At 36.7% G+C, this 27,926-nt stretch overlaps 1 protein-coding gene and 1 non-coding gene across 5 annotated transcripts in view; both read right to left on the bottom strand.

Moving 5' to 3' along the window:
* The window catches only part of LOC138696913 (uncharacterized), a 2,004,918-nt gene that overhangs the window by 1,163,921 nt on the left and 813,071 nt on the right, over positions 1 to 27,926 (bottom strand). The gene's annotated exons all lie outside the window — the stretch shown is intronic.
* On the bottom strand, positions 8,112 to 8,184 carry TRNAT-CGU (transfer RNA threonine (anticodon CGU)). The gene has a single exon. It is a non-coding gene; the product is annotated as a tRNA-Thr (tRNA).

Raw genomic sequence — 27,926 nt, 5'->3', positions numbered from 1 at the left:
TTTTATGTAAAAATAACGGATATGGAACATTGTGTAATATAAACAGCAAATTAGTGGACATAGAGTCGCTCGAGAATAAAGGACTGTCTCTTAGAGACTGCAATGATGTTAGGTTTTTTTTCGTTTTGCTCCTATCACGTCATGCGACGTAGAACGCAGGTTTTCACAGTACAAACTGTGTTTCGCAGATAACCGAAAAAGATTTACGTTTGAGACACTGAGAATGTATCTTGTAGTACATTGCAATTCGGTACTGTAACTGCACTTCCTAAAGACGACCAATAGGATAAATGAAGAAATTAAAATTGCTACATGTTTATTTTCACAATTAACACTGTGTATAATTAAACACAAATGATTATAAAAGACAGGAGAATAAATGTAAGTGCCGAAACCGGAGAATCTATTTTTTCCACATATATCAGTTGTAGGTGCCCTGTTTGACAATATTAGGAAAGGTTATGAAGAAAGTGTTGCTCTAAGTAATAAAGTAGTGCACTTGCAGGTTGTACAAGTCACAACGTTGTATGTACTGTATAAAACTATTTTTGTTCATACTGTAAACTTTACAAATTGGCACTTACAAAGTTCTGGAAATACACGCTTCAAATGCTTTTCACATTCTTTTGACATTGTCATTGTGTAATGTATATTTACTTTCAGAATGAACATATGTGTATGTTTCCCCATACTACCGTACTCTACTCTAAATAGCAACGTCGTTACCTCTACACATCTCTACCTTTCACTACCTGCAGCGAGTCAACAACCCATAGTAAATCCACATCTTATTGTATCGGGTCCCAAGTCTCGAAGCCTGATTATTACACTCGAGAGGAATTAAACGCAGAATAAAAATATGGAAATGCCTGCTATTATTCGGTTGAAAGTTGAAAGCTTTTGTCATCTAGCCTGTTTTCAAAAGTAGTGAAGTTAGAATTTGTAAATAGTACATTATGCAACGAGCCTATAATGGAGGTAATTAAGAAGCGAGTATGGATATTTATGAAACGAGCGCAAGCGAGTTTCATAATTTTCATACGAGCTTCTTAATTACCATTATAGGCGAGTTTCACACGACTTTTTATGCTCGACCATATTTCTAACTTGATATTATTAATTTTATTGTATCTGACCTGGAGCAATGTCCCGTATGTTGTAAGATGTGCGCAGACGCGAAAGTATTGATTTTTTCCGAGGAACAGATGTTCACAATGACCTTGCTAGGCCATAAGAACCTACAGAGATAACATTAAAAATGAATTAGACATTGAAGAACGAGATGACAAAATACAATTAACGCTAATTATTATAGTAACAGAACATAACCTTCTGCGACAGTTGGATTTCCAGCCTCCGTGTCTTTTCGCTAATTCTCTTTCGATTGCATATCCGAGAATAATCAATACTTGCGGTTTTATAACGGTAGAAAGCTGACCTGTCATTGGCTGAACAGTTGTAACCTGAGTCGTCATTGGCTGAAAGTCCTGACCTTGAATGAGTAGGTGTACTTTAATGAGGTCCATTAAAGGTCTGCTACCAGGTGTACAATTACTACATTTCGGCATGGTCGAGCATAAAGAGTATTATATTACAGGTTGTTCTGTTACTTACTTCCTTACGGCTTTTAAGGAACCCGGACATTCATTGCTGCCCTCACAAAAGCCCGCCATCGGTCCCTATCCTGAGCAAGATTAATCCAGTCTCTACCATCATATCCCACCTTCCTCAAACCCATTTCAATATTATCCTCCCATCTACGTCTTGCCCCCACAAATGTCTTTTTCCCCTTCGGTCTCCTAACACTGTATATGCATTTCTGGATTCGCCCATACGTGCTACATGTGCTGCCCATCCCAAACGTCTGGATTTAATGTTGTTAATTATATAGGAGGCCCGACAAATCGTACCCGGAAATACGTAGCCCGACAATTCGTCCCAAGAATATAATTTGTACCGCGACAATTCGTCCCAAGAATACAATTTGTACCGCGACAATTCGTCCAAAGAATAATAATTCGTCTCGCGACAAATTGTTTCAAGAATATTTCGTCCCGAATCTACGACGTACCACGATATATTGTCCCGTTGCGAAATTTTAATAATTAAAAGATTTCAATAATTAAGAAATTGTCTAGCAATAATCCTTAGCAGTTATCCTAGGACAACTAATCCAGTTGAAAGCTGGATCACCGGTTAAATATACTAGTTGGGAAGTCGCATCTTTCATTCAACGAGTTCCTGCAAAAACTCCAAAACGAAGAGGCAGAAATTAGTAGACAAATTCGTCTAGATGCAGGTGGGTCCCCGAACAAGAGGAAGAGATCACATCAAAAAGTCGATCGTCGAATGGAAAGAATTGTTTCTCGTTACCAGGGGTGCAAAGAGAATGGGAAAATTCAGCAATATGTCCGAGCTGTGGGGTACGTCATAGCAGGAAATCTATTCTAAAAGTATTATGTAATGTTTTATTTCACTCAACAGTACATTAATAAATACTTGTGAAATACTTATGACTTATTTGGCACAAACGTGGGACGAAAACATGTTGGAACAATTTGTCGGAGTACAATCTTGTAGCGGTACCAAAACGCGTTGTGACAAATAGTTTGGGACGAATTGTCGCGGTACGATTTTTCCGGGATGAATAGTCGTAGAGTCAATTATATCAGCAGATAATTCAGTTTACAAATATGAACAATTATTATTCATCATTTGAGCTATAAAATATATAATACATATCAAGTAAATTCATTCAATGTAAAAAGGGTCTCAAATCTAGTAAAGATTAATTTTTGGTCCTGCAGCATATATCTGTTATGGTAGCTCAGCGGTCAGAGCGCTTGGTACGTAGAACCAAGAACTCGGGTTCGATCCCCGGCGCCGGAACGAATAACCATTGTTACCATAACAGATATATTCTGTAGGACCAAAAATGAAGCTTTACGTAGATTCTTCGCCTAACAGTGCATAATACTGTGGAATCCCGGCCACCATGTCACTCAATTGAGTGCGCTCCTTGTAGGCTATAATGACAGTTGACTTAATATAATATATAAACATATATATGTCGAACTTGGAGTCAGGCCACAAAGGGAAAAACTCTAGAGAAGAGGAATTCGATCCGATGGTGTGGATTGAACTTCGGCGTAGCTCAGTGGTTATTCCATTTCATTTCATTTATTATATTCCATAGATCTTACATAAGCAATAAAACTTTAACATGTGGAACAAGTCAAAATATTACAATTACAATTTTTTACAAATTTTTACAATATTTTACAATTTTTACAATTTTACAATTTTGCAATTTTCTACAATTTTTTAATAATTATTTACAATATTTTCACGAGATGTAGTGAGGTGAGTTGAGGCCCGAGGATTCGTCAAAAGATTACCTGGCATTTTCCTTATGGTTGGGGAAAACCTCGCAAAGAAACCCAACCAGGTAATCAGACCAAAGGGGTTGAAATGAAGCGAGGCCGAGGATTCGCCATAGAGCGCGTGGTACGTAGAACCAAGGACCCGGGTTCGATCCCCGGCATCGAAACGAATTTTTCTCCTATAATAATCCTTGTTACTATCTCAACCAGTTGAGATATACCGTAAACTGGGGTTAATTTGAACACAGAGGAAACTTTGAACATTTTTTTTTTCAGAAAATCATATTTAGGTTTCTACATGCGGAACTTGTTATAGATGGAGGTAAATTTGGTATGAGAATGATTTTATGATAATTTACCTCCATCTATAACAAGTGCAGCATATAGAAACCTAAATATTATTTTCTGAAAAAATGTTCAAAGTTTCTTCTGTGTTCAAAGTAACCCCAGTTTACGGTATTTAGTCATACATTTATTAATTTTTTTTTTCTAGACGGATAGGGTTTATCATCCCCTTGAAAATGATGTGTCTGAAGATAGGGGTACAATTTTAATTTAAAAAGTGCGATTCGGTGGGAGTGAAAGGGTGGAATAGAAAATTCAATCGCTGTATTTTTCCTCAAATCGTGTCCCCTCCATATTTAAAATTATTCAATACCGGAAGTTTTGAAAGGAACACGCAGTAGGCTATAGGAATCTAGGCTTGAATATTAGCCTATTTTGCGGGATAGTTCAAACTGACACGAAGTCGAACAATTATCTAATGCAGTGATGTCAAAGCAAGCGCATTTTTCTGACCTTGACGTCGTGCGCGGGTAGCAAGCGCTAAGTATGGAAAGAGGAAGGGTTGTGTATATGAATAAGCAACCTGTTGGATTAAGAAAACAGTGGTGCACAAACTTCAAACGGAACGTGAAATTTTATGTCGTTATTTTTATATGGCTTCTTTCTGTTTAATATTATCTATATTGTCTGTAAAACAAAAGTACTAACACTGATTTCTTAATATTGCACTTGTGTTCTAAATCTTAATAACATAATAGAGAGTTAAGAAGGAATATTCACTTAAATTCCATAGTAGTATAATATTATACTGTATTAAGTGGATGAAAAACATAATTCATAAAGAAACTGATATCTCGAAAAAAGAGATTGAGTATGACATGATAAGTTGGAATTTATATTGATGGTATCTTTAGCCTTACAAAAGTAATCAATAAACTAATCAAAACAATATTACAGTACAAAGTAAAGTTACCTAAGTACTGTATCTGTGTTTTTTTTTATTTTATTGGGTTATTTTACGACGCTGTATCAACATCTGGGTTATTTAGCGTCTGAATGAAATGAAGGTGATAATGCCGGTGGAATGAGTCCGGGGTCCAGCACCGAAAATTACCCAACATCTCTATCTGTTTTAGATGTAACTAGTATTACATAGCAAAACTCTTATCGCATTATGCTTTTAAGGTGATATTTGTGAGCAACTTCCTATCATAAGAATATTAAATTATTTTCTCGAAATCTGCTGAAGCTATAGAGCTGACATTTTTACAACACATGGACACGTATCTTTTGCCTATGATGCAACAGTAGTTGCTTTGTTAATTGATTTCCTGACAAACAATTTCCATGCGAATATTTTCAAAATTTTCAATACACTATTTTCAATAATACGTAGGCTATATACGGTATATTAGATTTAGAAAACATTCTGTAAGGCTACTAAATAAATAGGCCTATATCTGAAAATTTCACCTTTCTATACGAAAAGTTGAGAAAATATTTCTTTTGAATAAAAAAATCAAACTTGTGAAAAATTTGTATTAAAATTAAAACTTACATTCCTATAATGCACTTATACTTCTCAGGCAAATCTAAAAATTAACATGGATACAGTTTTAATAAGTTCTCTTCCCTTTATCTATGCAATCAGTGCTTGCCATCCCTGTATATAGCTCGACCAAGCGGCATATACTACCTCTTTCGTCTGTCTCTTTCCTTTCCGCTGTAAAGCGCTCAGGCTCTCCTGGGCTCTAAAGCGCGCGCTTGCTCTTGTGGGCATCAATTGAAATGCCTGTCTTACAGCAATATTGCTAATATTTTCTTATTTTCCTGCTACTCTCCCCTTTTTCCTTTTGTTATTGTTCTTTTCTACCTATTCCTTTCCTTGTCTAGTCGTTCGTGTTTTTGTTCTTCTGCACCTGTCTACAAATTGTCAAAGCCTGCTAATTTACACACTGATTAAGTTATTTATTATTTTTATTGATAGGTTTGTTTTGGTAATACTTAATCCCTTTTACCTGTACTTACTTACAAATGGCTTTTAGAGCACCCGGAGGTTCATTGCCGCCCTCACATAAGCCCACCATCGGTCCCTATCCTGAGTAAGACTATTTCATTTTTTTTTCATTTCATTTATTACATTCCATAGATCTTACATAAGCAATGAAAATTTGAGATGTGGAACAAATCAAAATTTTACAATATTACAATTACAATTTTTACAGATTTTAAAAATTATTACAATATTTTACCATTTTTACAGCTTTACAATTTTATCATTTTCTACAATTTTTTTTAGAATATTTTGGGGAGCTGTAGTGAGATGATGTGAGGCCCGAGGATTTGCCAAAAGATTGCCCAGCATTTGCCTTATGGTTGGGGAAAACCTCGGTAAAAACCAAACCAGGTAATCAGACCAAAGGGGTTGAAATGAAGTGAGGCTGAGGAGTCGCCATAGACCAGTGGCCGGCAGATGCTGCAGTTATGACGTAAGAGCCAGTCAGGCCTCAAGAGCTTGGAAGAGCGAGCAGTTGAGTCGTATTACTGTTATCACGCACCAGCGCAGTGGCGTCAGTGCAGCAATGATGCGACAGTTCTTGGAGATAACTTGATGGGATCACATTCCTGTATTTTGCTAGGGAGTAACTACTCTGCGGTCATGATGGCAACATTCTTGGCAAATTCCCCGTCGTTAAAAGAACGCATGTTCTTTGCAATGGCTAGTGAAATCCTATATCTTAAGCCTTAAGCTTACCATTGATTCACTGACAGTGTGTTCCCTAGCTTCACTTAACAATTTATCTTTCAATTGCTGCACTAGTACTTGTCGGTATTCTCCCCCATATTTGTCGATAATCATTTGTGTGGCATACAGAATAATGGCATTGTATATTGAATTTCTTTACATGCTGAAACAGCTTGCCACAAATCAAACACTTCGCCATTCCTCCATACTCCATAACACAGTTTGATCTCGACAAAGCATTTAACTTGGGCACGGTAGTAACACAAAGTGATGGTGTGTTTCAAAAGTTGAAATATACTTTGCATACTATTCACCAAGTTAGGGCCTATATAGTTCAATCTGTATATTGTGTAGGAAAATGTCTGTTAAAAACACTTGAACTGTTTTCAAGTTTCCGAGTAGACAAAGTGTTGTAGTACTGCTTAAATTATTTATTTTTATATTTGTATATTTATAGCAGTTTCGGAGCCTCATTTACATAATGCGAACGCTTCTGCAGCTGGCTGTATTATGAATTTCATATTATTATAAGTATATTAAATTTGATTACAAACCAAAATATTTTGTTACATTGATTTATCACGGATGTACAGTGACGTCACAGAGCACGGAACATGCCGGTCACTGCCATAGACCATCCGGCTTCAGTCCCACGGCTGAGGAAGACCTCGGAAGAAACCATTCAATGTAGACCAAATGGGGAATGGACATGCCTGATTCTAACACAACACAGATAAAACACTGGACGAACATGTTTGTCACAGACGGAGTACGAATTCACTGTACAGACTTTCACACAAATACAGCTGCACGCCTAACAAATTGAGTGTGTTTCAACCGGAGTTTTCCCTATAGACCGATTGTTATTTCAAGCATTTGTTGACTGATTTGTTTATTTGAAGTTTATACACACACTTGCTTTTTATCTATATGCAAATTCGTAGGCTGACAGCTCACAGATGTTTCGCACGCGCATCGAGTGAAGTATCGGGGAGATCGCGCCTCGGAGGCAGAGTTCGACGCGGCTAGCTTTTCAACTGTTCCTCGAGTTCAACAGTGGGCCGAGTGGAGCGTTGCCCGTGTTTATATGCACGGGACACTTGGCTACTAATTATAAAAGCCGACAGCGCTCGACTCAATTTATTTAAAAGACTCGGAGATAAAAGGGGTTGGGGGCAGACCAGAACTGCCGGTAATCCGGGCACGTCACAGATACTGCCCCTTTCCAACACCCTCCCCCCCTTTATAATTAACCTTCACTCCTCTGCGAGCCTCCTACGTTCAATTTATTCCTACGTCCGTTGGTTAAAATGTTTACATGCCCCGCGTTGTACCATTCTCTGCTTGCAAAATGAATACTGTAGCGAATATTTCAATATTTTTAAAGTCATGTTGAAAGAGCGTTTAAAATTGACGTATTTTTAACCAAACATGTTGAAATGACGCAAAAATTAGAGATATTTTAGCTCGTATTACATTCAAATGCACTCACTTTTGGTGCTTGCGAGATGAATGAGGTCCTTCGTTCGATTCCCTTCTAGGTCGGCGGAATAGGGATAAAAGTGACGAAAATCTTAATTGAGACAGGGAAATCAAAAACTCCCTAACTCCAATTAACCAATATTATAGATTTATTAATTTGTCATACAGAATAATATCTGTAATATTTACAATTAATATTTGAGGAGAAAAATCCGCTCCGGCGCCGGGGATCGAACCCGGGTCCTTGGTTATACGTACCAAGCGCTCTGACCACTGAGCTACGTCGAATTCAATCCACAACACCGGATCGAACCTTCCCCCTCCAATGTTTACCTTTGTAGCCTGACTCCAAGTTAGGCATACATGTTGACGTATATGTCCAATGTCAACTGCCATTATATTAGGAGCGCACTCAGCTGAGTGACTTGTTTGGCCGGGATTCCGCAGTTAAGTGCACAGTAATCTGTACAGACATATGCACTGCAGCTCTGAGAATATTATAGATTTATTAATTTGTCATACAGAATAATATCTGTAATATTGACAATTAATATTTGAGGAGAAAAATTCGCTCCGGCGTCGGGGATCGAACCCGAGTCCTTGGTTCTACGTACCAAGCGCTCTGACCACTGAGCTATGCCGAATTAAATCCACAGCACCGGATCGAACTCTTCTCCTTCAGTGTTTCCAGTGGTCAGAGTGATTTGTACGTAAAACCAAGGACCCGGGTTCGATCCCCGGCGCCGAAACGAATTTATCTCCTCAAATATTAATTACCTTGTTGAGGTTTTTTCCGAGGGTTTCCCTGAACTAGTTGAACCAGAATTGATATGTGACTTTCGGCGTTGGAGTTAGAACTTATTTCGTTATAATTAATTCACATATCACCATCACCGATATCATATCTCGGGTTAAGTTCGTGATGAGGCATGCTGTACTTGTGTAAGAGTGCGACCGTTCGGCTACAGCAGACCTGGGCGTTATTAACTCGATTGAGTCATTGCAGACCACTCCTTAACTTCCCATTCCACCTTCCCTTGCAGAGACAGTTATGTTTCGGACCGATACAAGTATACAGATAGGCAAGCATTGCTGAGTGACGTATTGTAAAAGGTAAATATCATAGCTTTCGGCTCTCGCTGCTTGCCTAAAATCCACCACTGATGTATACTGTCTGACTGTTTGTTTCTAAAGCAGAGTAAGCGAAAAGAATATGAACACCCCGGTGTCTGGGCTACAAGTATCATTCAATGAACAGGAGTGGTAAGCACAATAAACCTCAGGCAGCAGTTTGAACTTTCAGGTTCCTTCTCTGTACTTACTTACAAATGGCTTTTAAGAACCCGGAGGTTCATTGCTGCCCTCATATAAGCCCGTCATCGGTCCCTATCCTGAGCAAGATTAATCCATCCCTAGAATCATATCCCACCGCCCTCAAATCCATTTTAATATTACCCTCCCATCTACGTCTCGGCCTCTCCTAAAGACTTTTTCCCTCCGGCCACCCAACTAATAATAATAATAATAATAATAATAATAATAATAATAATAATAACTAATAATAAAATTGAATTCAAACGCAAAGTTACTAGGCACTTGGTCAGTAATTGATTTCTTGTAAATAGTTTCTTTAATCTATCACAAAATATTTCAATATCCAGAAATTTAATCGCTATACAATTTTGTTGTTCTAGGTTTAATTTGTAATTCAGTAAATATAAAATATTCTTTGTTTTTCTATGATAAATTATCTACCTTTAATTAGTCAGATGCTAAAGCAGGGGGATGCACTATCACCTTTACTTTTTAACTTCGCGCTAGAATATGCCATTAGGAAAGTTCAGGATAACAGGCAGGGTTTGGAATTGAACGGGTTACATCAGCTTCTTGTCTATGCGGATGACGTGAATGTGTTAGGAGAAAATACACAAACGATTAGCGAAAACACGGAAATTTTACTTGAAGCAAGTAGAGCGATCGGTTTGGAAGTAAATCCCGAAAAGACAAAGTATATGATTATGTCTCGTGACCAGAATATTGTACGAAATGGAAATATAAAAATTGGAGATTTATCCTTCGAAGAGGTGGAAAAATTCAAATATCTTGGAGCAACAGTAACAAATATAAATGACACTCGGGAGGAAATTAAACGCAGAATAAATATGGGAAATGCGTGTTATTATTCGGTTGAGAAGCTCTTATCATCCAGTCTGCTGTCCAAAAATCTGAAAGTTAAAATTTATAAAACAGTTATATTACCGGTTCTTCTGTATGGTTTTGAAACTTGGACTCTCACTCTGAGAGAGGAACATAGGTTCAGGGTGTTTGAGAATAAGGTGCTTAGGAAAATATTTGGGGCTAAGCGGGATGAAGTTACAGGAGAATGGAGAAAGTTACACAACACAGAACTGCACGCATTGTATTCTTCACCTGACATAATTAGGAACATTAAATCCAGACGTTTGAGATGGGCAGGGTATGTAGCACGTATGGGCGAATCCAGAAATGCATATAGAGTGTTAGTTGGGAGACCGGAGGGAAAAAGACCTTTAGGGAGGCCGAGACGTAGATGGGAGGATAATATTAAAATGGATTTGAGGGAGGTGGGGTATGATGATAGAGACTGGATTAATCTTGCACAGGATAGGGACCGCTGGCGGGCTTATGTGAGGGCGGCAATGAACCTTCGGGTTCCTTAAAAGCCATTTGTAAGTAAAATCTTTTCGTACTTTGATTTTTATTGTAATTGTAATGTTATTTGTAATTGTAATTGTAAGTTTAATACTAATTGTAATTTTATTGTTCATATTATAGTTGGAATCTCCTGGTAGAGGGGCAGAGAAGGCCTGACGGCCTTATCTCTAAATAAATACTACTAATACTAACTAACACACTATATGGTGAAGAATCAGTAGAGCGGAGAAAAAATCTCTCCGACACCGGAACTCGAGTCCGGGTTTCCAGCTTTACGTGTTGGCGCTTTATCCACTAAGCCACACCGGATTCAAGCTCCGATGCCGGATTGAATCCCTTTCATTTTTAAGTTCTACTTACTGTGTTGCCTTTTGGTTGGCCTTCCTTCGCGTACAGTGTCACAGTATGTGTGACAGTAGACCCAATGTCCAACCATAAGTACAGAGGTGCGTTCATTATGAGTGACTAAGTTATGAGCACGTAAAGCCGGAAGCCCGGGTTCTAGTCCCGGTGCCGGAGAGAATTTTTTTGCCGCTCCATCCACCCTTCATCATAAAATTATTAAACTTTCTTGTTTCAAATATCTCAAAGACTAATTCGCTGATATTAATGACATTTCTTACGGCTCAACCTGTACATAGGTTTGTGTTGTCTATCTCTTATAGGCACTGAGTTATTGGGATTTAACAATATTACACGCTAGTCTGACTTCTAGTTTGTGTCTAATGCAAGCTCATACATAAAAGTTATTCAACCTTAAAAAGAATACGGTAACAAAATGAATGAGCCGAGATTTTTCAAAACGATACTCAGCTATACAACTGAAGTGTACAGAAATGTTGAAGATATTAAGAGAAATGTTCAGACAAAAAGCAGACCTCGTAATGAATGTCGTGGTATAATATTTGTCAGTCGGGCAAGAAAATTATCCAGATTCACCGAAATTTTAAAACCAGGAGTCTGGCAGTAAAATTTACGTGTCAGATAAAGTCACAGTAAAGTAAATAATAAAAATTCAAATTTAAAAATGTCATTCATACACCGCAGAATACATTGCATCAAACCTGACATATATTTGTCTTCAGGGCTGGAAGCTATTGCTATGGCAACACCGAAGAGCAGCTCTGAAACAACTGCACAACAGACCAGAAGCTACAGTAATAACACGTCTGGAAGTAGGACATACATATGAACCACAATATTCGTCAATGGGGTCACGACTCTTCTGGCAACCATTAAACTCAACAGCTGTGGTGCATCACCACAACATATCCTGAAATGCATCGAAACATTTTGAAATAACGTTTATTTCAAGCCAGAACATAGTATCATCAGTAAAACCTTTAATTCCATGCTCTATTCATTGTTTTTGGCATTAAGTGGTAATTAAAAAATTGAAAACTAAAATATCATAGATAAATAGATAATATTATAAGAGGTTTTCAACCTCATCATACCAAACAGCCACCACAGAAACCAAAAGTTGTCAGCAAAAAAAATAAACCCCAATGGCTTAAAGAATCGTAAAATGTGATAAAGATCTTGAAATGACTGTTCGGCTGTTTTTGATCTGCGTGGAAAAAATGCGTGCCTTTCGACGTATGCTGTGCAACATGCAATCGCATTTCAGTAGGTGAACTATAAGAAGGATCTGAGCTGGCTTAGCTTCTCGAAAATCGGACCCGAAATGGATCCTTGCACTTTGGTTTGCTTGGCCCATTGGTCGCTCTATACCGGGTGTTGGAAAACTAAACCGAACAATTATATCTGTGACCGGGAGGAAAAAGGTCTTAAGTAAAAATTTTATACTTTTTAAGAGAGAAGTAGAAAGATTGAAATTGGTGTCAATCATAGAGTTCTTTTAATTAAGAGGTTTCTCCTGGATATTATTTGTTTATATTTCTTCTAAAATAGATAATGTTACACATTTAACAATTTTCTTGATTATTTCCAAAAATAGCCGCACTTAAGCCCTTTCAAGACTACAACCCAAACTGAGAAGAAGGGACTATTTAAACGTAAGACCTATTTCATGTCAAAATAAATGGGAAATGTAAATTATTAGGAATGCAAAATAGGTCTTAAACAATATAGGACTGTTTACCTCGTGCTTAAAATTTTAAAAGAAAAGGGCATCAGTATGTGATAAAATAGCTAAAATACAAGTTAGACCTTTTTAATATTGAAGCATGGAAAGTAAGCATGTGATGTTTGTGAGGAATAAAGTATTAAATATTCTTAAGTCTTTATTCTGTGTGTCCTCGATTCAAAAAGTACTTAGGACATTTGGTAACGCTCTATAAATCCAGTCAGGAGTCTTATTTGACTTTAGCCGTTTTACCAGATTGTAGAGAATTGTTTCCGCTTTCAGAATATATAAAAATATAATTTTCACAAAAAATTGACTTAAGACCTTTTTCCTCCCGGCCACAGATATATTTTATGCACTGTGGAATTTAGATCACTCTGAGTCCAAAACTACAGTTCTTATTCCTTACACCTCATTGGAATAAAAATATTCAAGTTCACGTTTTGACCTTAGGCAGACGGAGGAATTCATAGAGGAGTAATTTGAATGACGGGGAAATATGGATAATGCTAAGATTTTAACAGCATTAAAACAAACCGCACGATGTTATGTTAATAGGTAGTGAAAATAAGATGGTCTTTGTGAACCCTCTCTCTATAAATTAGATGTTTCGAACTCAACTAGAAATTTGTGGATATTATTTTTCTGTTGGAAGGTGTGTTGTAAAATTCCTATCAATTAGCAGCTTATAATATTTTATGCTCGACCATGCCGAAATGTAGTAATTATACACCTGGTAGCAGACCTTTAATGCATGTCATTAAAGTACACCTACTCATTAAAGGTCAGGTCTTTCAGCCAATGACGACTCAGGTTACAACTGTTCACCCAATGACAGGTCAGCTTTCTACCGTTATAAAACCGCAAGTATCGATTATTCTCGGATATGCAATCGAAAGAGAATTAGCGAAAAGTCACGGAGGCTGAAAATCCAATACTGTCGCAGAAGGTTATGTTCTGTTACTATAATAATTAGCGTTAATTGTAAATAATATTCAAATAAATTCAATTTGTCATCTCGTTTTTCAATGTCTAATTTTATTTCAATGTTATCTCTGTAGGTTCTTATGGCCTAGCAAGGTCAATGTGGACATCTCTTCCTCGGAAAAAATCAATACTTTCGCGTCTGCGCACATCTTACAACATACGGGACATTGCTCCAGGTCAGATACAATAAAATTAATAATATCAAGTTATAAATATGGTCGAGCATAAAAAGTCGTATGAAACTCGCCTATAATGGTAATTAAGAAGTTCGTATGAAAATTATGAAACTCGCTTGCGCTCGTTTCATAAATATCCATGCTCACTTCTTAATTACCTTCATTATAGGCTCGTTGCATAATGTACTATTACTTCATTTACTTAAGCTTTTATAAAATCTGCTTTAATATAGTACAATTGTTTCAACCTGTAAGCATTTCATGGATGTCTTAGAAGTTGATAGCCCGAGTTGTGACGCATTCTAGTATATGAGCCTCGTACTACAATCAAATTCTGTTTTGTCGACGATCGGGGAAATGAGAATAGTTTTTCACGGGAAAATTTGAATAATATATTTACAGCACTGTTACTAATTTATAATCAGTTATTTATTTGAAAGACAGAATAAAAAGAAAAATATCTTAGACAAAATAAGAAATAACGATCCAGAACCGACCACTCTCAAGAGGATGCGAATAAGGAACTTGTGATGGAAGAACCCAGCGATAACGATTGAGGGCATGAGAGCAATGAAGATGACTGAAAATGTGGACTCTACAACGGAATATATTATTCTGAACTTTCTTCCAAAAAAAAAAAAAAAAAAAAAAAAAAAAAAAAAAAAAAAAAAAAAAGGGGGGGGGAACTGGATTCGTTGTCAGAGTTGCAAAACGTGGTACCACGAGTGTTCTGTTGGAGCAGAAGGAAGAAAGCAATTCGTTTGCTGTCGGTATGTTTTTTTTTATTTTAGTAGGTTATTTTACGACGCTTTATCAACATCTTAGGTTATTTAACGTCTGAATAAGATGAAGGTGATAATGCTGGTGAAATGAGTCCGAGGTCCAGCATCGAAAGTTACCCAGCATTTGCTCATATTGGGTTGAGGGAAAACCCCCTGAAAAAACCTCAACCAGGTAACTTGTCCCTACCGGGAATCGAACCCTGGCCACCTGGTTTCGCGGCCAGACGCGCTAACCGTTAATCCACAGGTGTGGACCTGTCGGTATGTGTAGAAGATTTGAATACAGACAACTTTTTCATTTATGTTTGTTGTTCATTATTGTGTGTTATTAGACCTGATTAATTATTTGAAGGTAATTATCCAGTATTGAAGTAAAACTGTTTTTGAAAATAATATGTTCTAATTTTATTTCGTATTATTCATATTTCCCCACAATATATCCAAATTACCCCACATTCTTTAAATCCTGTTTCAACTTTACGGGTAAATCGGATAACTCAATATTGTGACTTCAGTTACAGTTATTTTCATTTTATAAAAATTCTATTGTTTTTTAAACATGTAAACAGGCTACAACAGTTCTTACTAGTATTAGCGTTAATGTGGGTATATTTCAAGAAAAATGTTAAAATGCCTGAAGTTATTCAAATTATCCCTCTTTACTCTATTGTTCAATTATTGAGCTGTTTGGACTTTTTCTGTTGCTGATTGTCAAAATTGTAGCACAACGTTTCGAAGAGTGAATCTCTCTTCGTCGTCAGATGAAAACCTCCTGTGAGGATCGTTACAGCCAGCTAGCCTGTCTCACTGACAAATGTTTATATGGTATTTTTTCTCAGAATATCTTCAGAAATAAGCTCCGTAAGGGGCGGTAAATTCCCGTGAATCACTTGTATATATTCCCAGAGTTCGTAGTATTCATAAAAGGGTCTAATAAATATGGGTCATAAAATTAAACTTTGTACGCAACAATGGCTTTGAAACTGTCATTGTACGAACAGGACATCTTCTAATGTGAGCTCTTAGCTTGTTTTTTATTGGGTATATAACAAGGTGTGCAGTAATTTCGTCTCTGCAGTAAACAGTTCCTTTATCCAATAAGAAACAAGCAAAAACCTCACATTAAAAGATAGGGCCTATACTGTTCTTACAGTACAATATTTTCAAAGCCCTTGTTTCATACAAAATTTAAATCTTGGGACTCACTGGAAATTAGTGGAAGTTTGCAACACCTGGAGCTGAACACCGATAATCCCATCAATGTCAGGAAGCTAAGGAAAACTTTGCGAGAATAACAGTACGAGAAGTGGAAACAGATTCACCACAAGGGTCAAGAAATATCTTCTTTCTCTGAATGGACTAAATGAAACTGTTCAATTTCTACCAAAAAAAGGTCTAATTCTAACTTAGTGGCTGTGAGAAGTGTTCCAAGTAGAAGTCAAGTAAACTATTGCCGAATGTGCAATGAGATTGAAACCCTACCACATGTCCTTGGCTTCAGTAGAAAGGGAAAACTTCTTAGGATAAGAAGCTTAATTGCCAACTGCTTTAGAGAGTGCAACAAGTTTGAAGTGCATGAAGAGATTCATTGTATTTCAAATGAAGGTTTCACTAAGAGATCAGATATATTTGCAATCGACAGAAAGAGAAATAAAGGATATGTAATTGACCCAACAGTACTATTTGAAAGAGAAGGCACTCAACTACAAGATGTAAATCTGGAGAAAAAACATAATTACGATCCTTCTTGTGCATACTTTTCACACAAATACAACATCGAGAACTGGGAAACGACTGGGTTGCTTTTTGGTGCAAGTGGAACAATTACAAGATTTTCAGTTGATCTTTTCAACCATTTCGGCCTAAATAGTTCCCATCTCCAGGACATCGGGCTACAAATCTTAAGAGACTCTTTAGGGATAGTACACAAACATTTATATTCTTAAAAATTAAACTGTAATAACTTCTTGAAAGTGATAGCTGCACACTAAAAAATTAAATTACATGAAAAAAAGAAAAAAACAGTTACTATGACAGACAGAGACACTGCTTATCGTAAATACAGACGGAGCAAGGACGAATTAGATTTTAATACTTACAAAGTTTTAGGAAATAAATGTAATCAAGCAGTAAGAAATGCTAAATTACGCCATGCATATTCCCTTATTCTACCTTCGGTCAGTGCGAAAGAATTGTGGCGTAACCTTAATAACCTGGGTCTAACAAAAGCAAAGCCTCGGGTAGATAACATCAACTTGTCACTCAATAGACTAAATGAACATTTCGTCACTGCTCCACCTGAACCATTACACAAACAAGAGACTCTTGAATTTCTCAGATCTTACCCCTAACCTGTGTGGGATAAATTTTTCTTTAAATACATTAACCCGACTGGCGTAATGAAGACGCTGCGACGTATGATATCTAAAGCTCAAGGTATAGACAATATAAATATCACTCTCCTGTATAAAATAATAGATGTGATCCTGCCGACCGTCACCCATATATACAATGCATCTATTATGACTGGGTCCTACCCCTCTCTCTGGAAAATGGCATTAGTGAAACCTTTACCTAAATCTAACACACCTTCTACAGTAAATATTAATGTGTTACAATTATTAGCATACATAAATTAAAATATTACCTTTTTTGGATTGATCAGTAGGCTGTATCTCCATGGTAACCCTTAGCAAGAGCAACTATTACTTTTCCGGAATATGTATGGTAAGAGTTTCCTGTGTTAAATTTCAACGTACCTCGTTAACATGTTTCGACCTATTTATGGGTCATCTTCAGAACTAGTCGTTGTTGGTCTTGGCGCCACTTGTTCTGTTTCCTGTGAGGGTGTGTTCCTGTGGTATAGTGTAGAGTCAAAACACACACACTCTTTGACTCTACACTAAACCACAGGAACACACACTCACAAGAAACAGAACAAGTGGCGCCAAGACCAACAACGACCAGTTCTGAAGATGACCCATAAATAGGTCGAAACATGTTAACGAGGTACGTTGAAATTTAACACAGGAAACTCTTACCATACATATTCCGAAGTGATACAGTGTTAAAAGTTGTGTAATCAAGATGTATAACTTTTTGTTATCTCTCTCTCTAAACTGTTTTCTTGTTTTGATTAGTACTACCAGCTTCCAGAATACTGAATGCTCTTTTAAAAATGGAAATCACATTGAGTATTTCCATGATGAATAAGTACTCATATCTCCGAAGATATTAGTTTTAGGACCCATATTTATTACTAGACTTCGTTGAATTGCCACACGCAGCATGCAATCAGGTTGCCGATGTACGGTAATATAGAGGAGGTGAGCGACCGCCCGGGACTCTTAGTATAAGCAGTCCATGTTAAGAGTTGTGACCGGTCCAAATAGATAGAGCAGCTACAGCTAATGTATACCTAAGTAAGCACTTTTTTCACATTACTGTGGTTGGAATAGTCAAAGCTTAATATTTGTTCAGTGCAGACAAGAATTCAATCAAACATACTACAATGAGAGTGTTGCTGTTCCAAACAATTTCTCCCTGGAATACCCCTACACCCGCAGTCAGTCTTGACCCGTTGGAAAACGTGGTTTGATGCTGTTAATTATTATGCAGAATATTACGGCAAAATAATGGAGGTAATTGATGCATTGGATAGCATAGACAGTTCCGCTGTTGCAGCTGTAAAATCATTGCCTTCTGAACAGCTATTGGAAGATATTCTGTTCATTGATTCTAATTTTAAAGTCGTGTCCAAAAGCATCATCCTCTTAAAATCGTCTAAACCACAACTCTCAGAAGCCCTTAATATAGTGCATAAAGTATCACAAATCGTTATCCAAAATAACAGTTCACTAATTTCAGAAAAAGTGAAATGTAAGTTAAGAAACATTATTGCTAAAAATTCTGCCTATTCACAACTTCGTATTATAAATGATGTACTATCAGGTCACGACAAGACGTCTGAAGTTGATGTACTGAAAAGTAGTGACTTTCCGTTCTTCAAATATGCACGTATTACATCGTGTGTTGTTGAACGTACATTTTCCCAATATAAAAACTGTTTAAGTGACCATCGGAGGAGGTTCACTTTTCAATCGCTCAAAATGTACGTAACTCTTCACTTGCAATGCACATATTCAAGGATGATGTGAGTATATTACATTAAATTTTAAGAGTTAATATATCTCACTATAAAATAATTATGTATTTACATGTTTAGATATTTCCTACTTCAATGATCATTCATTATATTTCTTGAATGCAGGATACAGGTTTTATTGTAACCGCAGTGTACTGCTCAGTGTTTACATGAGAGGCATACTCCATTCGTTGCACATCCCCTTCTTATGCAGTCTATACCACGTGCGTAGTAAACCTTACGATTCTCGTGGCAATTGCACGAAATCTATTTATTACATTTTGTTTCCTTGTTTTGATGAAAACTAACACGTCTCAAAATATTTAATGCATTTTTAACACTTCCTATAAAACTTGACAACGCAAGTTGCAACTGTGCAAACGAAAACATATTATAAAATATCTCAGTAAAATTATTTGTTTGGCTAACTGCAGCACATATTTATGCAGTCTGTTAATAACATACATTAAAACAGATGAATTTATAAATTTGTATTTTAACAGCAGCAATTATAACGGGTAGTTAAAAAGTTTGTACACCACTGCTAGTCATTAGTCGTGAGTTATTTCGTACACCAATGCGGCATAGTTGGGATTTATTCATTTGCGGCCCTGCTTAAATTAAGCAGAGAGTGAAACTAAACTCAAATGTGAGTAACATCCACGTTAGGAATTGACTATTTACACAGTTCATGACAGACTAACACACAGGTGCATAAAATGGGTTCATTGTTGAGAAACGTATCACTTCCATGATTAAATTATCGTTATATTATCAATTTTATTATTTGCACATGTTACAAATCAATTAATTATACAGCTTGATATACGCAGTTTGCTATATTGCAACGACCACTGGAGCAAAAATAATTATAAAACTGAAAACAATAATCATTACTAAATATAGAGAACATTATCATTAATACACCAACATTTCGGGATGTATAGGCCTATGCAATATTAATATTTCATATCGCTATTCAAAAACAGATGTAAAATTTAAAGGTTTCCTGTCATGAAATTGCGAGCAATTGTCGACATGCTGTTATCTTTCTTTAGAAGTAAATGCTATACACAGTGATTTATATAGAATTACCACCTTTCTTCCTTCCTTTCTTCCTCTCTTCCTTCCTTTCTTCCTTTCTCACATTCCTTTCTTCCCTCCTTTCTTCCATTCCTCTCTTCCTTCCTTTCTTTCTTCCATTCCTCTCTTCCTTCCTTTCTTTCTTCAATTTCCTCTCTTCCTTCCTTTCTTTCTTTCTTCCATTCCTCTCGTCCTTCCTTTCTTCCTTTCTTTCTTCCATTCCTCTCTTCCTTCCTTTCTTCATTTCTTTCTTCCTTCCTTTCCTCTCTCACTTCTTTCCTTTCCTCTCTTCCTCTTCTCTTCCTTCCTCTATTCCTGCCTTCCTTTCTTTATCCCTTTCTTCCTTCTTTTCTTCCTTCCTTTCTTCCTCTCTTCCTTCCTTCCTCCCTTACTTCCTTCCTTCCTCCCTTACTTCCTTCCTTCCATTCTTTCTTCCATTCCTCTCTTACTTTCTTTCTTCCTTCCTTTCTTTCTTCCATTACTCTCTTCCTTCCTTTCTTCCATTCCTCTCTTCCTTCCTTTCTTTCTTTCTTCCATTCCTCTCTTTCTTCCATTCCTCTCTTCCTTCCTTTCTTCCTTTACTCTTTTCCTCTCTTCCTTTCTTCCTTTCTTCCATCCCTCTCTTCCTTCCTTTCTTCCTATATTCCTTCCTTCCTTCCTTTCTTTCTTTCTTCCATTCCTCTCTTCGTTCCTTTCTTCCTTCCTTTCTTTCTTCTATTCCTCTCTTCGTTCCTATCTTCCTTCCTTTCTTTCTTACATTCCTCTCCTTCCTTTCTTCCTCTCTTCCTTCCTTCCTCCCTTACTTCCTTCCTTTCTTTCTTCCAGTCCTCTCTTTCTTCCTTTCTTCCTTTACTCTTTTCCTCTCTTTCTTCCTTTCTACATTCATTCTTATTCTTCCATTCCTCTCTTCCATTCCTCTCTTCCTTCCTTCCTTCTTTTCTTTCCTCTCTTTCTCCATTCTTCTTTCCTTTCCTGTCTTCCTTTCTTGTCTTCCTTTCTTTCTTCCTCTCTTCCTTTCTTCCTTTCCTCTCTTCCTTTCTTCCTTTCCTCTCTTCCATTCTTCCTTTCCTCTCTTCGTTCCTTCCTTTCTTCCATTCCTCTCTTTCTCCCTTTCTTCTTTCCTTTCTTACTTTCCTGTCTTCCTTTCTTCCTTCCTCCCTTTCTTCCTTCCTCCCTTACTTCCTTCCTTCCTTTCTTTCTTCCATTCCTCTCTTACTTTCTTTCTTTCTTTCTTCCTTCCTTTCTTTCTTTCTTCCATCACTCTCTTCCTTCCTTTCTTCCTTTCTTCCATTCCTTTCCTCCCTTCCTTCCTTTCTTCCATTCCTTTCCTCCCTTCCTTCCTTCCTTCCTTTCCTGTCTTCCTTCCATTCCTTTCTTCCTTCTTTCCTTCATTCCTTTCTTTCTCCCTTACTTTCTTCCTTCCTTCTTTCCTTTCCTCTCTTCCTTACCTCTCTTCCTTCCTTTCTTCCTCTCTTCCTTCCTTTCTTCCTCTCTTTCTTCCTTTCTTCCTCTCTTTCTTCCTTCGTTCCTTTCTTCCTTTCTTTCAAAACGAATGATGTTAGCCACAATTTGTTATACCTCAAACGTACAGTATCTTTGGCAGATTAGTAACCTCTATAAATGTTGATAATTCTTTATTTATTCAGCTGGAAATTCACTTAATGACCAGTTTTTAACATCAAATTAAGCAGGAGTTTTGATTCCCTGTTACGAGATGCGCAAAGAAAGAAAAGAAAGAAGACAGGAAGAAAAGAGATAAAGGAACGAAGAAAGAAAAGAAAAAGGAAGGAAGAAAGAATAAAAGAAAGAAACAAATAAAGAAATGAAGAAAAATAAAGGAAGGGAGGAAGGTAATAAGAAAGAAATTAATAAACAAGTAAGAAAGAAAGAATTAAGGAAAAATTAATATTGTTCACAATTTTTTTACTTTGTTTATGAGAAAGAATTTGTAAATATGGAAAGCAGACAGAAGAAGAATAAGAGCATTTAATAATGAAAGGAAGCAGTAGGCCCACATATAAAATACATAATACAAGTGGAAAAGAATAAGAAAAATAAAATAAGGAACAAACGATAAAAAATAATAAATAAAATTTAAACTTCGTAACTACTAATTAAATGAAAAACAGCTGATCTCTTGAGCAAACGCGAACTTAAATCTATGTAAGACGTGTAACACATCAAGTAGAATCGAGAATTCGTTTTATATTGCGTTCGTGTTCCCTATTAGAAGAAGGAGAGGGAGCTAAAACAGTGGAATTGCGGATTTAGTTTCTTCCCTCTTTTTTTTTTAATTTCCACGCACAGAGTCGGCAGGCAGCACTTTGCTCAAGTTTCGGTTTTATACCCCAATAGAAAGGGAGAGTTACTGCAGCTCGGTACATAAGTTCCAGACACGTACTGCAGCTCACAATTGTTTCATTTCCACTCCATTTCCTATCGGAACGCGACCCATTTGCCCGATAAAGGTGAGTCTTGCTTCAGACTTCCCACATTCACGCGTCACACTACACTGCCATCGGCTCCCTTGCAAAAAGCAAGGCACAATTACGCACTTAGGCTTCTGACCCCTCCCTTGAGCTCTTAGCAACTATTCGCAGCCTTCCTTGCAAGGAGCAGCGTGTCACTGACTCCTGGTTCGTGTTTTGGCGTCGTTACATTTACTGCAGAGTTTACAGACAGTAGACATTATTTGAGATTACACTTAATTCAAAATTAGACATTTTGGCATGATGCATTTTTCCCGTTATACGTGTATAAATTGTAAAGGCTGATCCATTTGGGTATGTGTGTATGTCTTAGTGAAACTTACAGCAGAGTCCGTATAGGCCATTTTCTATCTGATGCTTTTCCAATTCACTGCGGGCTAAGCAGGGAGGTGCTCTAGAATATGCCATTAGGAAAGTTCAGGATAACAGGCAGGGTTTGGAATTGAACGGGTTACATCACCTTCTTGTCTATGCGGATGACGTGAATATGTTAGGAGAAAATCCACAAACGACTAGGGAAAACACGGGAATTTTACTTGAAACAAGTAAAGGAGATAGGTTTAGGAGTAAATCCCGAAAAGACAAAGCATATGATTATGTCTCGTGACAAGAATATTGTACTAAATGGAAACATAAAAATTGGAGATTTATCCTTCGATGAGGTTGAAACATTCAAATATCTTAGAGCAACAGTAACAAATATAAATGACACTCGGAAGGAAATTAAACTCAGAATAAATATGGGAGATGCCTGTCATTATTCGGTTGAAAAGCTTTGTCATCTAATCTGTTGTCAAAACATCTGAAAGTTAGAATTTACAAAACAGTTATTTTACCGGTTGTTCTGCATGGTTGTGAAACTTGGACTCTCACTTTGAGAGAGGAACAGAGATTAAGGGTGTTTGAGAATAAGGTTCTTAGGAAAATATTTGGGGCTAAGAGGGATGAAGTTACAGGAGAATGGAGAAAGTTACACAACGCAGAGCTGCACGCATTGTATACTTCGCCTGACATAATTAGGAACATAAAATCGAGACGTTTGAGATGGGCAGGACATGTAGCACATATGGGCGAATCCAGAAATGCATATAGAGTGTTAGTTGGGAGGCCGGAGGGAAAAAGACCTTTGGGGAGGCCGAGACGTAGATGGGAAGATAATATTAAAATGGATTTGAGGGAGGTGGGATATGATGGTAGAGACTGGATTAATCTTGGACAGGATAGGGACCAATGGCGGTTTTATGTGAGGGCGGCAATGAACCTACGGGTTCCTTAAAAGCCAGTAAGTAGTAGTAGTAGTTGTGTATGTGTGTATTTATTCACACTGCAAAGGGTATATACCCGGTGGCAGTGGTAACTAATTACACTCAATAATGACAATAATAAACTTATTAATTAAAAATACAGTTAATAATAATACCAATAATTAATACTACTACTACTACTACTACTACTACTACTACTACTACTACTACTACTACTACTACTAATAATAATAATAATAATAATAATAATAATAATAATAATAATAATAATAATAATAATAATAATAATAATAATAATAGGGAATATCCTAAATTAAATGAAGCACGATCACTTAAAATAGCATTTAAAATAAATCTAATTTGTATCTTAAACCTAAGTTCGAACTAAAACCCACGAGTATGATATGTTCATATCTGCACAAGTACCTTTCCACATTACACTCATTTCGCTGTCAACTCACTCACTGCACGGGAACTACGACACATTTCACTGATTCTATCCTGATTTCACTAACACTTCAAAAACATTTCACTGTTCAAATACTTTGCACTGCCACTATAAACTATAAAGCTTCACTGACAGGAACACGTTTCACTTACACAACACACTCCACTGACACAACATAATTCTTCACTGATACAGCGCTTCAATAACAATAGTAATATACGTTACAAGAGCGGTATGTTGACGTTTTCATGTTCGTGTATCGTACATTATTTTGTGCGAAGATCGTTTATTACATACCTAATTAGTTGCAATGAAATCTCCATGTTGGTTTCTGTTTAATGACGCCAACTTCGGAACACCAAAATATCTTTCTTCAACATTGTTGCTGTAAAATGTTTTCTGTGTTTACTATACTCCAGCAGGCCGTGATATACATCCGTCTTTTTTTCCCCCAGTCTATAAATGCGAACTTAAAGCAAACGGTAAGGTTATGTAATGATTAATTTTTTTCATTTTAATATTTCAACAATATTATTTATATAACATATTGCAGTAATAACATCGGCATCTGGAATCTCGTTGATTTTTTCACGGCTTCCTTAATGTTACTTGTATCAGGAATGCAATAAGTTTCGTGAAGTAGTAGACTTTACTTAATTTTTGCAAATATTTAAAAACAATAATTAACATTGCAATTTAGGTGAAAGTGCAGTGGTAAGTTTCCAATTTACAATTATTACTATGTTAAACGTCTCTAAAAATAATATGTTAAAAGCCTAAAGCAGTAAAATGAATGTCGCGCTTAAGCGGTAAGAAGAGGGAAATTGTTATGTGTGTTACGTTGGGAATACTGAATGTGGTATTTCACACTTACCGCGTATTGGTTCTGTGCGGAAAACAAGCAAATAAGCACGATCTCGCACAAAATATCATTTACACCCTTTAAATACTGTGTATAATTACCGTTTATTGGTAAAGTCCTTAAGCCTATTTTTAAATACTTTTTGGTTGTTGGTAAAGCCTTTAGTAAGTCTGCTGATAAAGCATTCCAGTCCCTGATAGTACGATTGAGAAAAGAAAACTTTCCAGTGTCCGTCCTCTGCCTTCTTTCCCTCAATTTATATGAGTGGTCGTTCCTTGAAGAGTAATTTGGCGGCTGCAACCTATTTTTTATTTCTCTCCAGGCAGCCTCACCTCTGTATGTTTTGAACAGTGCGCATAATCGAATTCGCGTTCTCCTGTCCGTGAGTGTATGGATAATATTAATTTATTATTATAAAGCTATTATGATAGCATGAGAAATTTCTTGGGAATATGTATTATATAAATCTTCCGCGTGTTAAAAGAGCCGTTCAGAGCAGAAGTATTGCAAGTCAAAATTGGATGATGAGGTTTAAAGTAACAATTTTGTAAAATACAACGCAAAGTGGTAATTAATATGTCTTTCATGCTATCCACTAACTATTAATAGTTTGAATAAATTGAATATTAATTACTCCTTTGCGCTGTATTTTACAGAATGTTTACTTTAAACCTCATTACCAATTTTTGACTTACACTACCTCTGCTCTTGATGGCTCAAATATTACAATACCGGTTAACTAGTTTTAGCCTGTTATGGGCTATCTTCAGAACTGATTGGTGCTGGTCTTGGCGTTTGTGTTTCCTGTGGGGGTGTATTTGTGTAGTGTAATGTGAAGTCAAAGAGTGTGTGTGTTCCGAAATTGACTTGTGTGTTAAGAATTTTATTTGGATGTGTTTGTGTGTGTCTATATATATTTCGTATTGTTGTATTGTGTTTAGTTTCTGGCTCTTCGGTTGAATGTGTAGAATTTCCATGTCTGTGTTTATGTCTCTGTAGGTGTGGTTAGCACTTGTGATGTGTTCTGCATATTGGAAGTGTTTTGTAGTTTTGTTATGGCTGTGATGTGTTCTTTGTAACGTGTTTGAAATGATCTGCCTGTCTGTCCTATGTAGAAGTTGTTGCAGCTGTTGAATTTGAGTTTGTATACGCCTGTATGGTTGTATTTGTTTGTTTGTGTTGTTTGTGTGTTAAGATGCTTTTGTAGAGTATTATTTGTTCTGTATGCGATGTTGTAGTTTAGTTTCTTGAATGAAGTTGCAATCTTGTGTATGTTTTTGTTTCCGTATGTTAGTGTGATGTATTTTTTGTGTTCTTGTGTTTGTATTGTATTCTTATGTTTTTTATGATTATGTTTCGTTTTCCTTATTATGTTGTCTGTTATGTTAGGGTTATACCTATCCGTTTTCTAGTGCTATACATTTGATTGTGTTTAGCTCTTCTTTGTAGTCTTGTTTGCTCATTGGTATGTTGAGTAGTCTGTGTACCATTGTTTATTTATTTATTTTATTGGTTTATTTTACGACGCTGTATCAACATCTAGGTTATTTAGCGTCTGAATGAAATGGTGATAAAGCCGGTGAAATGAGTCCGGAGTCCAGCACCGAAAGTTACCCAGCATTTACTCGTACTGGGTTGAGGGAAAACCCCGGAAAAAATCTCAACCAGGTAACTTGCCCCGACCGGGATTTGAACCCGGGCCACCTGGTTTCGCGGCTAGACGCGCTGACCGTACCGTGGACTGTACCATTGTTCGGAATGCAGCTTGTTTATGTTGTATTGGGTGATTGGATGTGTTGTGTATGTGTGTTGTTGTTGTGGATTTTCTGTAGATTTTGAATGTGTGTTTGTTGTCGACTTTTGTTATTGTTATGTCTAGAAAATTTATGGATTTGTTGCTTTCAATTTCTAATGTATAGTATAGCTTTGGATGTATTTTGTTTATGTGTTGATGCAGGTTTTGGATCTGTCTTTTGTTTCCTTTGCATAGTATTAGTATGTCCTCTACGTATCTGTGCCAATGTATGACGTTGTTTGCGTATTTGTTGTTGTCTTTGTTTAGTTTATATGCCCGTTTATTGTTGTGCAGGAATATTTCTGCTACTATGCTGGAAATAGGTGATCCCATGGCTAGGCCTTCGGTTTGAGTGTAATATTTGTTATCGTATGTGGAGTAGTTTTGTTTTGTAATGGTGTCCGTACAGAATACATATTCCAAAGTGATATAGTGTTAAAAGTTGTGTAATCAAGGCGTAGAAATGATCCTGACGATGCAGGAAACCGTGATTTCGATGCATCTTCTGTGATGTTCATTAATAAAGGTCAGTCTTAAAGAGTCTTATAACTACTTGTGTATATATATATATATATATATATATATATATATATATATATATATATATAAATGTAAATATTACAGATTTTCCTGGCCAGTTTTCTTTTGTCCACCCTGTATAACGCAGGTGGCGTAGACGCAACTCGCATAAAGGGCAATATTGTAATTTTTGTTACAATTTTTCTTGAGTCGTACACAGAAAAAAAACGTTGCACATTAAAATTTAAATTATAAAAAACTCAATTTCTTGCATCTAACATGTATTGAATTTATAACAGCCTAGACTAGCGATATTGGTGACAGAGGACTAGCGTTAGAAGGAAGCACACATGTCCTCTGGGAACATGATATTGTCTTTTCTTAAGTTCTGAAGCTTACTCTAACAACATTTACATGTTAACGTACTTCGCTATTTTAGTCTTCTGGGATTATAAGCAGCTCCGACAAGGATTAGCTCCGTCCCGTCTCAAAATTGTCTCTCCTTGCTCTTCTCAGAGTCCCATGGCCACATGTTTCTCCAGTATGCATTGTCCTACTTTCTCAGAGATTTCACACTTTTTAGTTGTGCTCTTATTTGTTTTGTGACAAAAGGGACTGTTGTGCTTCTGAGGAACTCCATCTCGATTGTATTAGTTGCTCTAATGCACTTACTGTCCAGGTTTCAACTGTCGTATAA

Source organism: Periplaneta americana, chromosome 3, assembly GCF_040183065.1.
Source record: "Periplaneta americana isolate PAMFEO1 chromosome 3, P.americana_PAMFEO1_priV1, whole genome shotgun sequence".
Classification (NCBI taxonomy): Eukaryota; Metazoa; Arthropoda; class Insecta; order Blattodea; family Blattidae; genus Periplaneta; species Periplaneta americana.
This window is presented reverse-complemented; position numbering and strand designations above follow the sequence as displayed.